This window comes from Plectrocnemia conspersa, unplaced genomic scaffold, assembly GCF_051122295.1.
Source record: "Plectrocnemia conspersa isolate PC_06_02 unplaced genomic scaffold, ASM5112229v1 ptg000012l, whole genome shotgun sequence".
Taxonomy (NCBI): domain Eukaryota; kingdom Metazoa; phylum Arthropoda; class Insecta; order Trichoptera; family Polycentropodidae; genus Plectrocnemia; species Plectrocnemia conspersa.
The window spans coordinates 18,578,419-18,592,705 of record NW_028277176.1 but is presented as its reverse complement, the minus strand read 5'-3'; the positions used below and the strand labels follow the sequence as shown (position 1 = coordinate 18,592,705).

Below are 14,287 nucleotides of genomic sequence, written 5' to 3'. Positions count from 1 at the left end.
TGAGTTTCTCTTTTATTATGTACATTCCATCACCATCCATCGGCCTTTCTATGCACATGCATCAATCCCTAACTTTCTTTCGATGTTCTGCAGCTAATATTTGGTCCTGAAATCTAAAATAGATTTGTAGCTCACAATCTTTTTTGATATACAAATTATATTTTTATTTTATTGGTATGTTTTCCACAGTTTGACGTTTACTTATTGAACGATTGCTAATACATTTTTTTTAATAAAGTCATTCAAAATTTGATTTTAAATCGTTGACTAATAGAAAAGGTATGATTATTAAAAAAAAGTTTTTGACATAAACTTGCAATAATTATGTTGAAAAAAGTCGCGGTATTCAATATGTTAAAATATAAAAGAAAATAGTAATTTCAAGGGTTCAATTGTTTCTAAAAAAATGCTTTCATTTATATGTATTTTGCAAAGCTATTTATTAAACACAATCAACACCATAGAAACAAAACTTGTCACAATGCATGACCTATTACTTACAATATTAATCCGTCAGATTAGGTAAATCGAAGAAAACTTAATCTGTGACGATTAGGGATTCCAATCCCGGGATCCCGAATCCCGGGATCCCGGGATCCCGAATGATTTTCAATACCCGATGAGTCCCGGGATTATAAAACGTAATCCCGAATTTTTCGGATTGGTTGATTTATCAAGCACAATCGAATTATTATTGACAAAATCGTTATATTTCGTGTACAAAGTTTCGCGAGTTTCACGTGTCATCTGTGAATCTTTGAGGCTGTGAGTCTGAACGTGCTTTTTCAGCAGCAGGTTGCTTAGGAACCAAAAGCAGATCAAGGCTAAATGATAAATCACTTGATGCTTTGATGTTACTTCGTGAGTTTTATTCAAAATAATGTTTTCAATTAATTGGGTCTATGAATGTACATACCTATGTACATACATTGTCAAAAGTTCATTTTTTTCTTCTCAAATAAATATATAAGACCTTCCCTTTTTTATTTTTATTATATAATTTTTTATTTTAAGTCCAAGACTAAAATTATACGTACTTTATACATGGTACGTTATAAAAAACAGATGTAAAAATATATTGTATTATTCATTTTAAATTATTTTTATCGATAAAATAACATGAAAATTATCCCGGGACTGATCCCGGGATCCCGGGATCGACTAATTGCAATACCGAAATCCCGGGATCAAAATTTTGGCCCGGGATTGGAATCCCTAGTGACGATCGATTGGAATTAAAGTTATATATTAACCAGTAATACTGATATCCTAGATAAAATAAAAATTAAAAAATATTAGAGTCCATATGATATTCGAACCAGGTGTTTGAGGTATTAGTCATTAACCCTTTCATCGCGACTGATATTTCGAAATTTGCTAATATGCGAAGGAGTACTTATTTATGCCATAAATTATTTAAATATTATTTCAATCATTTAAAGTGTTTTTCAACCTTAAATTATACAAAAAAAAATACAAGGCTCAGATGTACATGCCGCCTTTTTATTGATCTCTTCTATAGGTGTCATCCGCGATCAAAGGGTTAATGAAAAGAGTTCTGTAAATTAATTTTTTTAAACATTTTTTTGTGCTTTACATTACAAAGTATTTTTTTTACCCATAATCGAATATTGAAATATGATTAGTTTTTTATCCGCATTATATGTCTTCAAAATTAACTATAGGTTAAATTAGTTAATACTATTATCAGTTAATGATGATTATTGTTTTAATCTGGACTTTTTAAAACGCTATCTACGTAACAAATGCAGCACGATTTTTGCGCTCGCGGCCCTATAATATTTATTTTTGCTGCGCAGCATATTTAATCTCGACATTTTTTATAATAAAATAGCTCTTTATATTGTAGTACAATAAATGAAACTTTTGCACTCTAAAAAATAGTAGTTGATTAGAATTTATAAAATTTAGAAACCGATCGCCTAAGTATTTTATAAAAAATAAATGCTATATTATGCAACATATTATTTTGGTAAATTATCTAAGATACCTTTTTTTTGTGAAAGTAATTTACTAAGTCTAATAATATTTTACAATTTTCTTTATATATTTTTTTTTGAATTTAATAAAATTTATTATGTAAATCATGAATATGGCAAGGTTGTCAACTTCTTCGTGTAAGAGGGTCGATTTTCACGAAAATTCCCTGGCTCAATCAGCCCGCGTTTCCTTTTTTTCTCTCATATCTGTCAGCCAGTAGCGATTATTAACCAATCTCGTGTTATTTTTAAAAATTACTAAACAGATATTTTAAGGAATGGACAATTAAAATGAATATAACAGTCAATTATATTGACGAAATTATATTTTTCTTAAATTACTACAATAGAATATTCAAAACAATACTGTCACCTTTGCACTGATACACATATCGATATAATAAATTAATTAATTATAATAATTTCGCTAAACGAAAACGATGACGTACAAATTAAGCATACGTAACGATCGCAGCGAGCTTCGGAGGGTAACCATGCGTTGAGACCAGATAAGCGGAACGCCATTACTTACAACAGATCTTCCGAGCCGATTAGGCGATTAATAATATAAAAAAAAACTATCGTACACACACACAAAAAACACAAATGAAAAATTTAGGCGAATAAAGGCCGGATATCCCAGCTGCTATCTGTCGGCGGGATCATTATTTATTTTATGTATATTTTCAATTTTCCTTAAATTTCCTTGACACACTCGTGCATTATGAGAACGCGATATAAAAACACAAATATGTTTTTTTTATTGTATTCAATATTATATTTATGGTTTTATGCCGTAATTAAACAATGAAGCTGTCTAGTGTGTTGTAGAAGCCGTGGTTTAATACTCTCGATTCACATAAACTTACACTTTAAACCAATCGGATCGCTGATGAGTAAGAAATGCTCAAAGAGCGTTTAATGTATTCATTTTTATGAAGTACTGCTATTAACGTTGATGTATGTATATTAAATTACATATTTTAAAATAATCAATAAGCTATTTAATTTAAATGGCTTTAATATGTGTATTAATATTAATTATTAACCCATTAATAAGATCATTTTTAAATCGCTGTCGTCCATTGAATTTAGGTTATATAGAAATAGATCCAGTTTCTAAGAACGCCAAAAATTACAATTATTTATTATTTCTTAATTCTCTGTATTACAACAATACAGATAGTCATTTTTATTGGATGTACCGCTGTATTATATACAGCCTAATTCTGCATTTTTCTGTTTTGCGAAATTAATTTTCTGATATTTATATTATTTATAACAGCCCTGACAATAACAACTAAAAGTCGACAAACAAAATAAATAAGAAAAAAAAAACGCTTTGTAATTGCCGAAATTTTAGAAATTACTCATTTTTCTGAGTTAATATTATACAGCTGTGGATTTTCTCAAAGGCTGTTATTAATTATTTATATCTTTTAAAGCAATACGAATAATGTTTAATTTTATGTTTGTCTAAATGTATTATGGTAATATTTTTGAACATACCGAGTTATAGTATTTTGCGGCAGAATAATTTTTTTTATTATTTTTAAAATTAAAATAAATAGTCTGGATACAATTATTTATGTATCATTATTTTAACTGTATTGATCGATTCTACATAACTTTACGAATGTAATGAAAACTTTTATAGTTTACTATTCAATATAAAAACATTGCGTCAGTGTCGTCAGTTGTTCAAACTGTATATTCTTAATGTATTACTTTTTGTATTTAATAAAATAAAAGTACCCAAATCTTTCATCTGCGTTGTGATAACTTCGGTTATATTTTATGGTTTACGATTTTGTTCATGGTAATTATCATTATTATGCATATCACACGCCCATTATGCATTGGCGATTTCTAACCTCGCATTAAATTTCTCCATAATTCCAGCACCGCCTTCCGGATCGTAATATTATTAAAACTTCAGTTACGATCTAGAATAGATCTAAGATCGAAACGCTTGATCGATCCGGATCTATTTTATTCAGTTTGATATTTCGGTTTGATTATACGTCACGTAATTATTATTATGGAGTTTGTATTTGTTACGTCGAAAATGTACTATCTAAATTTATGCAAAATGCTATGATTCGGTGAAATGGATGCGGAACTATCAAAATGGTAACAATGAGCGGCAACATCAGTGTTTTTTTTCATTGTTTAGTATAGTTATTTTAGACGTTCTTCGAATTGTGCGATACGAAAATGTTAAATGATGTACGACTTCAGTGAAAGTGCGCGAATATGATTCGTTTTCCTCGATGCACTCTTACGCCAGACCATTGTTAAGTATGTTTGTAAAACTGAACTGAAAGTCTATTGTACTTTTTAACATGTTATCTATCGATATCCTCCAAGAGTGTTCTAGGACTTTGCATTTAAAATAAAAACAGCCTAATGATACACATGGTCATCTTTATTATCAATCAAAACCTTTAGTTTGGTTGATATGGAATATGGATTTAGCAGACTAAAGTCCATTTTTACCTCGGGACCAGATTTTATTCCAGACTACATTCTGAAAGGATGCAAGTCTGGTATTTTACAGCCTCTAAAATTTATATTTAATTTAATTTTGAGATCCTCTTGTTTTCCAGAATTGTGGAAATGTTCAAAAGTCACTCCGATTCATAAAAAGGGTCCCAAATCTCAGATTGACAATTACAGGCCAATAGCTTTGATCTCTTCACCTGCAAAATTATTTGAAATTGTTTTGCATAAATACATTTTTAATCATTGCAGGTGTATGCTTCTCGACCAACAACATGGTTTCCGTAAATCTCGATCCACTGTCACTAATCTAATGTTTTTGTCTAACTATGTTTCAAAATCATTGGACTCTTGTGTACAAGTGGACGTCATATACACAGATTTTGAAAAAGCATTTGATAAAGTTAACCATGCTTTACTTGTAAAAAAGTTATCTAATTTCGGGTTTTCTGAAGATCTCATAAATCTATTCTCAAATTACTTGACCAATATATATCAATTCGTCAAGTATAATAACTCTTTTTCAGAACGATATAAGACCCCTACTGGAGTACCTCAAGGATCCAATTTGGGTCCATTGTTGTTTTTATTGTTCATTAATGACATAGAAACTGCAATAGAGCATTAAGATTTTTTTTATTATATGCAGATGACTTGAAAATTTACAAGAAAATGCATTCGATTTCTGATTCCCTCGACCTACAGGAGGATCTCAACTCTATATGGAAATGGGCTTGCTATAACCAATTGCCTTTCAGTGTAAAGAAATGTCACACAATTTCATTTTCAAGGTCGTTAACGCCGGCAAAATATTCATACCATCTAGGCGGTTATTTTCTGGAAAGGTTTTCTTCAACTAAGGATTTAGGAGTGACTTTCGAAGAACGTTGGAAATTTAGCCAGCACATTGCAGAGACTCATAGCAAATCCTTAAAAATGCTCGGTTTTATCTTGAGAAATGCGCGCTACTTCAGGAATACTTTAGTATTGCGCACTCTTTATGATACTCTAGTCCGCAGCATACTAGAAACTAGCTCCATCATTTGGATCCCAGGCGTAGTGAATCAATGTAATGAATTGAAGCTGGAAAAAGTACAACGTAAATTTCTTCGATATTTATACTTGAAGGAATACGGGTATTATCCGTTCTTGTTTCCCAGTGCTTTTATTTTAGGAGCCCTGGGATACGTTTCTTTGTCGACTCGCAGAAGTGTTTATGTAATTAAACACTTCTGGAAATTGCTCAAGGGCATCGTAGACAATCCTTCAGTGCTCGAGCAGCTTCAAATGTGGGCTCCTGAAGGTGGTTATAGTTCTCGGTCGCGTCCACTATTCTTGCCTGTTAAGTCTAGAACTGGAGCACTTGCCAACTCTTCTCTGGCCAAGGCTATTTATCTGCTCAATTCTGACATTTTCTCTTGCACATATGGAGTTTTGGCTCAGTTCGTATGGGACAATGCACACCTGTTGAGGTGATTTGTGTCTGTTATTTTATCTTGTTTTTTATGTTTTTACTTATATGCTTTGAGTGTGTGTGTAATTATACGTATATGAAATTGTATGTATGCATACTATATATTTATATGTATTATGATATATTTATACTTTTGACTATCGTGACGCATTAGGTTTACCTGTCAGGTCACGATGGTTATAATTTTAATAAATAAATAAATAAATAAATATAGAATTTAAAAGCTCCTGTACATTTAAGGATTAAGCTTTTCTAGCTGTTCTAGTTGATCGATCATATTTAATATTTGCGATTCAGTGAAATGTCAAAGCTTTAACGGAAGGACAGTTAATAAACATACTTGTAGCAATGTTTTGTCATTAATTAATCTAATAATATAATACAATATATTATTAAATCAAAATTCGTTATTTAATTCTGTTTAATAATTTAATACATTTTTAAGCTTAGCTTAAAATTCATTATCGACATGTTTAGAACCAAATGTTGCAAAAGCTTAACTTATATATTTCATCATAAAACATGAAAAACTTCAACCTGAGAAGCCAACATTGCATATAACCTAAAGTATGCCTTTGATTTTTTAAAAAGTATTGCCTGCAAAAAAATATGCAAGTAAAATTTATGAATATATTATATATTCATACTTAGCTCGGTTTCGATTGACAGATGATAACTTAGATATATTATTTTTTACCTATCACCTTAATAGTCTTTATTTAACTTGCACAGTTTAAAATATTCACGTTGGTAATAACTTAATTAGTGTTTCGCTTAAGAGCAAAACTAGTATTGGATAACTGGTTTGCTTTTTGGTGAAACACAAAAATGAAAAAGTAGCTTTCTCATCGCTTCAAGATCAAGGTCAGAGGTCCGCGGCGCATTGTGTATGTGCGAAATCGAAACGACTGCGTTGTTGCAGAGCTTTTGGCGGACGTGTGTGAAAAATTTCGAAAATTTTGATGCATGTACAACCATAGAAAGTGTTTTTTTCATAAAGGTAGAGGAAAAGCGTGTGAGAACATTTATTTCGTTCGTTTGTGAAATTTTGATAATGAGATATTGAATGTCAATGTGGACAACAATGTCGGGAGGAGTCACTGTAATTTTAACACAGTAAATCCTCAAATTTGGAGATCAGACATTGTAGCAACTAAAATTCGAACCTATCTAATTTGTGACTAAGCATAAAATGATCACGATAAATTATGACCATCGTTAACTAACAGGTTAATCTAATGCGGTATGATAGCCAAAAACATAAAATATTTAATAATTTGGAAAAAATATATAAAAAGGACAAACATTGTCCCATACGAACTGAAACAATGCGCACGATAAATTATTAATATATCGACGCACCGCATTGAGTAGTCGGACAGCCATTGTCAGAGAAGAGTTGACAAGTGCTTTAGTTCTAGTCTTTACGGCAAGAACAGAGGACGCGACCGAGAACTACGACCGCCATCTTGGGCCCATATGCCACACTGCTCATGCAAGAGTTGACAACTACGCATCTAAGCAATTTCCTGAAGTTTTACAGAAAAAATTCTGCGCGTCGTTGGCAATGAAACAGTGCTCCCAAAATAAATGAAATGAAATATGAATGGATAATACCTCTATTTCTTGAAGTATAAATACCGAAGGAATTTACGCTATAATTTTTCAAGTCGTTATTGCATTAAATCACGCAAGGAATCCATATAATGGAGCCAGCTTCTAGTGTGCTGCGACCTAGGGCATCATAATGAGTGCATATTACTGAAGTATTATTAAACTAACGCGCATTTCTCAAGAACCGAGCATCTTCATAGATGTATTGTGAGTCTCTGTTGAATTTCAAATGCATCTCAAATTTCACACCAAAGTTCTTAGTAAAGGAAGGTCTGTCGAGAATATATCCATCGAAATGGTAGGAGTATTCCATTGTCATCGAAGATCTTCAGAATTAAATTGTGTGACGTTTCATGATAATCGGTTATCGAAAGCCTACTTCCACAGAGAATTGAGATCCTCCTGCAAGTCGAATGCACTCTCTTGAAAATGTTCAGGTCGTCTGCATATATAATAATCAATTTGAGTGATTCACTCCCGCCTCTATGCCATTAAAAAACAATAGAAACAGACCCAAGTTGGATCTCTGCGGTACTCCTATAAAGGTATTGTTATATAAATTAATATATTTTCAAATATTCACCTTATTATTGGTTCCCTTTCAAGTTCACATTAGTGCCGTTCAATGTTCAGGTACATATTTTTAGTACTATGTAACGTACTAGGTATGAAGAACAATCAAAGTGAAGAAAGTATAATAGACAAAGCTGTTCGTAAACACTAGGTCTCGTGTTTCACGAAACAGGTGATCGCTTTGAGCTCTGTGAAAGCGGTAGATGGTGACCATGTAGTAATTAATCATTAGAATAGGGCAATAGATTAAATATTCTACTTAAATTTATGTCTTCTTGCTTAATATGTATATTATCACTTCATATTTTATTTTAAAACAATTTTTCATTGAACTTTTATTATTTTAGTATATTTTTTTATCTTACCATAAAAAGCACAATCGTTGAAAAAGGAAAGCTCATATTTAACAGCTTGTCATGAGAGATTAAAAAGTTATTATGTCAATATTTTCAATCTCTAATTTTCTCTAAATGTTGTTAATTTCAAAATAAACTCATTTTTACGATCGGAATTAAAATTGATCTGAAAATGAGGCAATAAATCATATTGTTTAAATACACATTTGAGCGCTGATAATTTGCGCAATCAAATTCTAATGCACATTTCTTATTTATTTACTTATTTACGTTCTCCGAAATTACGTCTAATGACCGGGCACAATTTTAAGTATCACACTTTCGTTCGCTAAGTAGATCACAATGCGCCGGCTGTCAATTTTCGTAAGTTTTCGTTTTCGTACGAGCTTTCACCGACAAGTGATAAGTTTGACACGCGAATGAATAGCATGGAAGATTCGAGGAAATACAAACGTTAAAAATGCTGATTAGACGCGGAATTCGAGTGTTACGTGCACGATGATAATTTTCAATATCTCTGAATTTGATTTGATCGACTTTCTATTATACGTTGGCCAGCTTCCTAGTTTGTTAGTTGTGCGAATTCGAACGTGCGAATCGCTCCGATAAAATCGATCGATTTTGCGACGCTAGAAAGTCGATAACGGTTGCTCGGTTAATTGATTTTGATTTGTAGACAGATGTGTTCTGAGGTATGTTGATATATTTACGTCGTATATCATGATCACATCAAACAGTGACACGCAACGCGAATTCCTACAATATGTATATGTTATTCTTTCGTGAGTTTTTTATATGTTACATACGTTCTACTCATAATTTATCCTAAATTATAGTCATGCTTATCTTTATTTAGTGATAAAATCGATCTTTATCTAAGAATGTAATAAAATTCTTCATTATATTGCTAGTCATGTTATACATTTTTTTGAATTTACAATTTAATGAACACACAAAAAGAATTCTTATAATAAGATTTTTAAAACACTGGTTATCAATACTACATTTTTCTGATTTTTAATTTAGTTACAAAAATACCTGCTGCATAGATTCCATAGACGTGAATGCAATCGTCTTTAGTGCACGTAGTAGTAAAGCTATTTCTTGTGTTTTCTTACATATTGCCTCGAAGATATGATTTGTAGAGCTCTTTTATAATTTTCACTTCTTATCCTTAACAGCTAAGATGACTTGGTGAGCGTTTCATCTGTCTCGCTGTCTCAGCAGGTGCACTAAAAGGCCAACTAACATCTGCTTTACAGAATAAATCAACATAGTTTGCCTAGCTTCCATTTTTTTTGCCTGCTTGCAAGCACTTTACTTCCACTATTGAGATACTGTATGAGAGCTGACAACTTCTCATTGCTTCTCTGCGTAAAATAGACGCCTTCCAAAGTATTTTAAATATCCTGCAATAAAAAGCGTCTGGGATGTCAAAAATAGTTTATTACAAACATTAATCATGGGAAAGAGACCTTATTGCGCAATATCATCAATATTTGAATTATTCAACTGACTCCTTTATGGAAGAAAAAGTTCAAAATATTTTTTTAAGGTATCCTTACCTGTATATGAGATTCTGAGCCGTATATGCTATTTGCTAGGAAACCATATTTATTTATATTTATAAAATCTTATGATGATTGACACATTCGTTTCCACCAACACGACACAAAATTCCTTTATTAATATGTGAGAAACGACACCTAAGAAAACGTATACGGTCACGTAATTACGTTGAGGAAAAAGAGAATGATACTTTTTCACGGTTTTAACTTTCGCGTGAGCTAGGAAGTGACACTTATTTTTTATTTGTCTAATAGACATTGCGTGCATTTTATTTATAATAACTGCCTATTGAAAATATTATATATTACTAGAATTCTACCCATTGAAAAAAATTATGGAGAGGATTAACTGGCAATAATATATATAACTTTTACTATAACTATAAAAAAAACGTCAGAATAGTGCAGTCCGTAAGATCAAGACCCTGAAGCCACGGCAGCAGATTCGAATTTTTATTTATAAAAATACGCTAATAATAAAAAAAATTCTCCCAGCTGCAAAGTGATATCTATTGATTATAATTTTAAATATACATTTCATCGATTCCCAGACTTTCAGTCTGGTGGTTAATACTTACTTGTAGGTATTCATTATGTCTGACTGTCTTACCAAATCGGAACAGATTTACTCCGCTGTAGCGCATTGGGTTTGCGTCTTTTAGGTTATAATGGAGGATAAAAAATTAGTTCAAAAAATGTTGAATATTCAGGAAAAACATCATAAAGAAATTACTTAGCAATTTAGTAGCTGATGATTCAGAATTACTAATATAATTACAAGTGATAAATCATAGATGCGTTAATATGACGAAACAAAGAAGGCGCCATGCAAACATAAAAAAAACGTCAAGTTCTATCGAATAATAATGTTCCTTACCACTACTCTTACAATAGTAAAACGACAATAATTGCGGATAAATAACATTTTTTGCATTTTTTTGTCCAAAAATCACTCTTGTGTTCCCGCAGATAAAGAAATTAACAAAATAACGATTATTATTTTATTTTATTTTATTTAAATGCTTAAAAATAATATTTTGCACAAACGCCATGCAAAAAATTGGCATATACATTATTTATGTCGCAATGTGCTTTAGAATGATCCACATACATATATAAGTAAATATAGACTTTTTATAAATAAATAAAAATATTAAGTTACATATATTATTATATATTTTATCTAAATCTATTATTATATTTATTGCATACATATATTTTATTATTATTTGAAAAGGTTCAATCAGTGACGTAGCTAGAGTATGTGCCGCACAGAGCGATCCTTAAAATTGCCCCCCCCCCATACATTTTTTGCAAGGTCATAAAATCAGCATTTCTTAAAATAATAAATTGGTTATTATTAAGCTCTTGTTATTCGTGGATTTATACATTTTTAGTGCATTAAGAACCACACTAGACGATCCCATCTCGAATATGCCGCCCCCAAGCAAGTGCCGCCCGGGGCGGCCCCCCCCCCCCCATAGCTACGCCACTGGGCTCAATCTATTCTAGCAACCAATAAATAAAATATTAATATACACCTACATGTATTATATGTAGTATAGATATTAAATTAAAATGGATATTAAGAAAAATATTTTTGTATGTTGATGCATAAAGAGACAGTAAATACATTGAAATTTTGACACCAACACCACAAGAAGTTGGTTGCAACTATTATAAATTTATTAATATTAAAACACCAGTATATTTCGAGATCCAGGTAAATTTAGTAACAGTAAAAATAATACTACTTATATATAAAATATTGAATTATTATAAAAGTAACTTTTAACATACTTGCTTTTATTTTTTTCTTCGCATCTATTAAATTATTTTAAACTGTTTTATTTTCTTAACTATAATCATTATTACAGTTTATCTAATTAAAAAAAAATATACATATATAAATATATGTATAAAATGTATTGTATTTATTTATATTAAAATGTATTAAAAGCATGTATAAAATTTATATTAAACTATGAGCTATGCGTTTGGAAATTATATGTTTATGTTTAGTTATGAACTAGTTTATACGACCATAATATGTTATTAATGAGTATCGTAAAAAAATATTTACACACGCAATTTTCGATATCTCCATTTATCGATATATTTATTAGAGAGTGAGACGATCCCATTCTGATTTATTAGTCTTATTTTTAGTGTTGTTTGTGTAAACATTTTATTGATATCGTAAAACTCTTAGTAACTAGTCAATTATCATAAAACGATTAATTTATTAAACTTTCGCTTAACGTGGGTATATTTTTCGTTGCTCTTGATTTTCACGATATTTTCAGGATGCATTTTCGCCATTGACCGACATCAAAGCGTCAGTAATTAACAGCGATTATCTTCTGGTTAGCGTTAACTGTGTCGATCTCTAACCGTGATAATTCCCCGCTTTTGTCGCTGTTTAATTGTCTTCAAAACGAACGTAAACAAATGCACCATATCGTGCGAAAATCTCTTATGAAATTATGGAGATTCGCTCGAAAGACTCTAATATGCATTTGTATATTATCGATGTAGTATTCTCGTTAGCATTGTTATACCTTTGTGCTAATTATTCATATAAGTTTATCGTACCTAATTTGCAGTTATTGCGGTATTTTTTTAACTGTCGCTTTCCATTATGAGTTATGTGAGATACCGAAGTAAAATCTGAGCTTCTAAAAATTTATCGTCGCAGTAATTATTATTACCGTCGTCGATGCGGCGCTTTCTTTGCTGTTCTAACAATGAACTTTTCCCATAAACAAAACTAATCTCGCCGTTTAGCCGCTTCCTAGTGTTGTTTCATTACGCACTTTTTTCCCATGCTCTTCGCGACCGTTTCGACACGACTCTAGGAAGTTTTCGCTAGATTTGTTAATATAACTAGTATTTCTTAAAGTTATTATTACGCGTCAGTGCTTCTTTATTATTGTTATATAAGTAATTGCATTTTTTTGTAAATATACTTTCGAGTTTCGACGCCCCTTGCCCAATTATTTTTAATAGTCGATCAAACTATCATAATTATTAACATTCCTTCTTTATATTATAAATAGATGTATACATAATTTTATACAAAACGCATTTTAACAATATTGAATTGAATTGTATAAAAAATCATCAAGTTATGTAAGTTATGTTTGACTATACGGAAACGATTGAAGAGTTAATATTACTTAACACTGTGTAAGAATTCATTTGAAATATAATAATATAACAATAATAAATAAAGCAGGTGCTCTTTGCATATGAAATATAATTTTAATAAAAAGGTATATACTGCACATACATACCCTGGGGAAACAATGATTCCGGGCCTCATGACAAAAATGGCATTTTTTATATTTTATATAAATAATAATAGGTAAGATTCAACCCTTTCTATGCTGCAAATAAATATAAAAATTAGCCACATATTTTCTAAAATCATATTTTATGCGAAATATGTTAATTAGGCATTATAAATATTTATCTAATAATTAGACGTTTCTTTGCTGCTCAGTGTTGCCATATAGTGAATTTTCAGTCCAAGTCAAAAGCTATAAAATCATGTCATTGCGGTGAAAGCGTTTATATTAAGACTTTTTATAACAATATTACGAGTGAGAATCGAATACAGCACATCTAAACCAAATTTTGCCCAATAGTAGAGCGCAAAAAACAATTATCCCTTCTCAGAAGTCAAAAATCCACGTCAAAAGCAATAAAATCGTGTCGGCGCCATCGCAGTGGAAACGCTCGTTGCCGAGCGTTCCCACTGCGACGACGCCGACACGATTTTATTACTTTTGACGTGGATTTTTGACTTCTGAGAAGTGATAATTGTTTTTTGCGCTCTCCTATTGACCAAAATTCAGTTTGAATATACTTAAATCAGCCCTCTTATATTAGAAATCCATAGTAATATCTTTAAGGATAGCTGTCATATTTTTAAAACATAGTTTAGTATCGAAATGCAGACAAACTATGGAGAAATATGAGAGATGCAATGTCTGTCTGTGCTTATTTTCTTCTTAAAGATGAGTTTTGGACTTGACCTAATGAAAGTTTTAAAGCTATAATTAGTTTTAGAACTTTCAATGGGTTAGGTTTGGGTTTGAACAGCAAATGCACGTTTCGCAACTGTTAAATTGCGTTTCATAAACATTTTAGCGCAGCTTATTAGTTAAATTATATTTTCGCCAGTAGAAATATATA

At 31.1% G+C, this 14,287-nt stretch overlaps 1 protein-coding gene across 1 annotated transcript in view; it reads left to right on the top strand.

The window, feature by feature from the left end:
• The window catches only part of Setd3 (SET domain containing 3), a 41,124-nt gene that overhangs the window by 20,169 nt on the left and 6,668 nt on the right, over nucleotides 1-14,287 (top strand). The gene's annotated exons all lie outside the window — the stretch shown is intronic.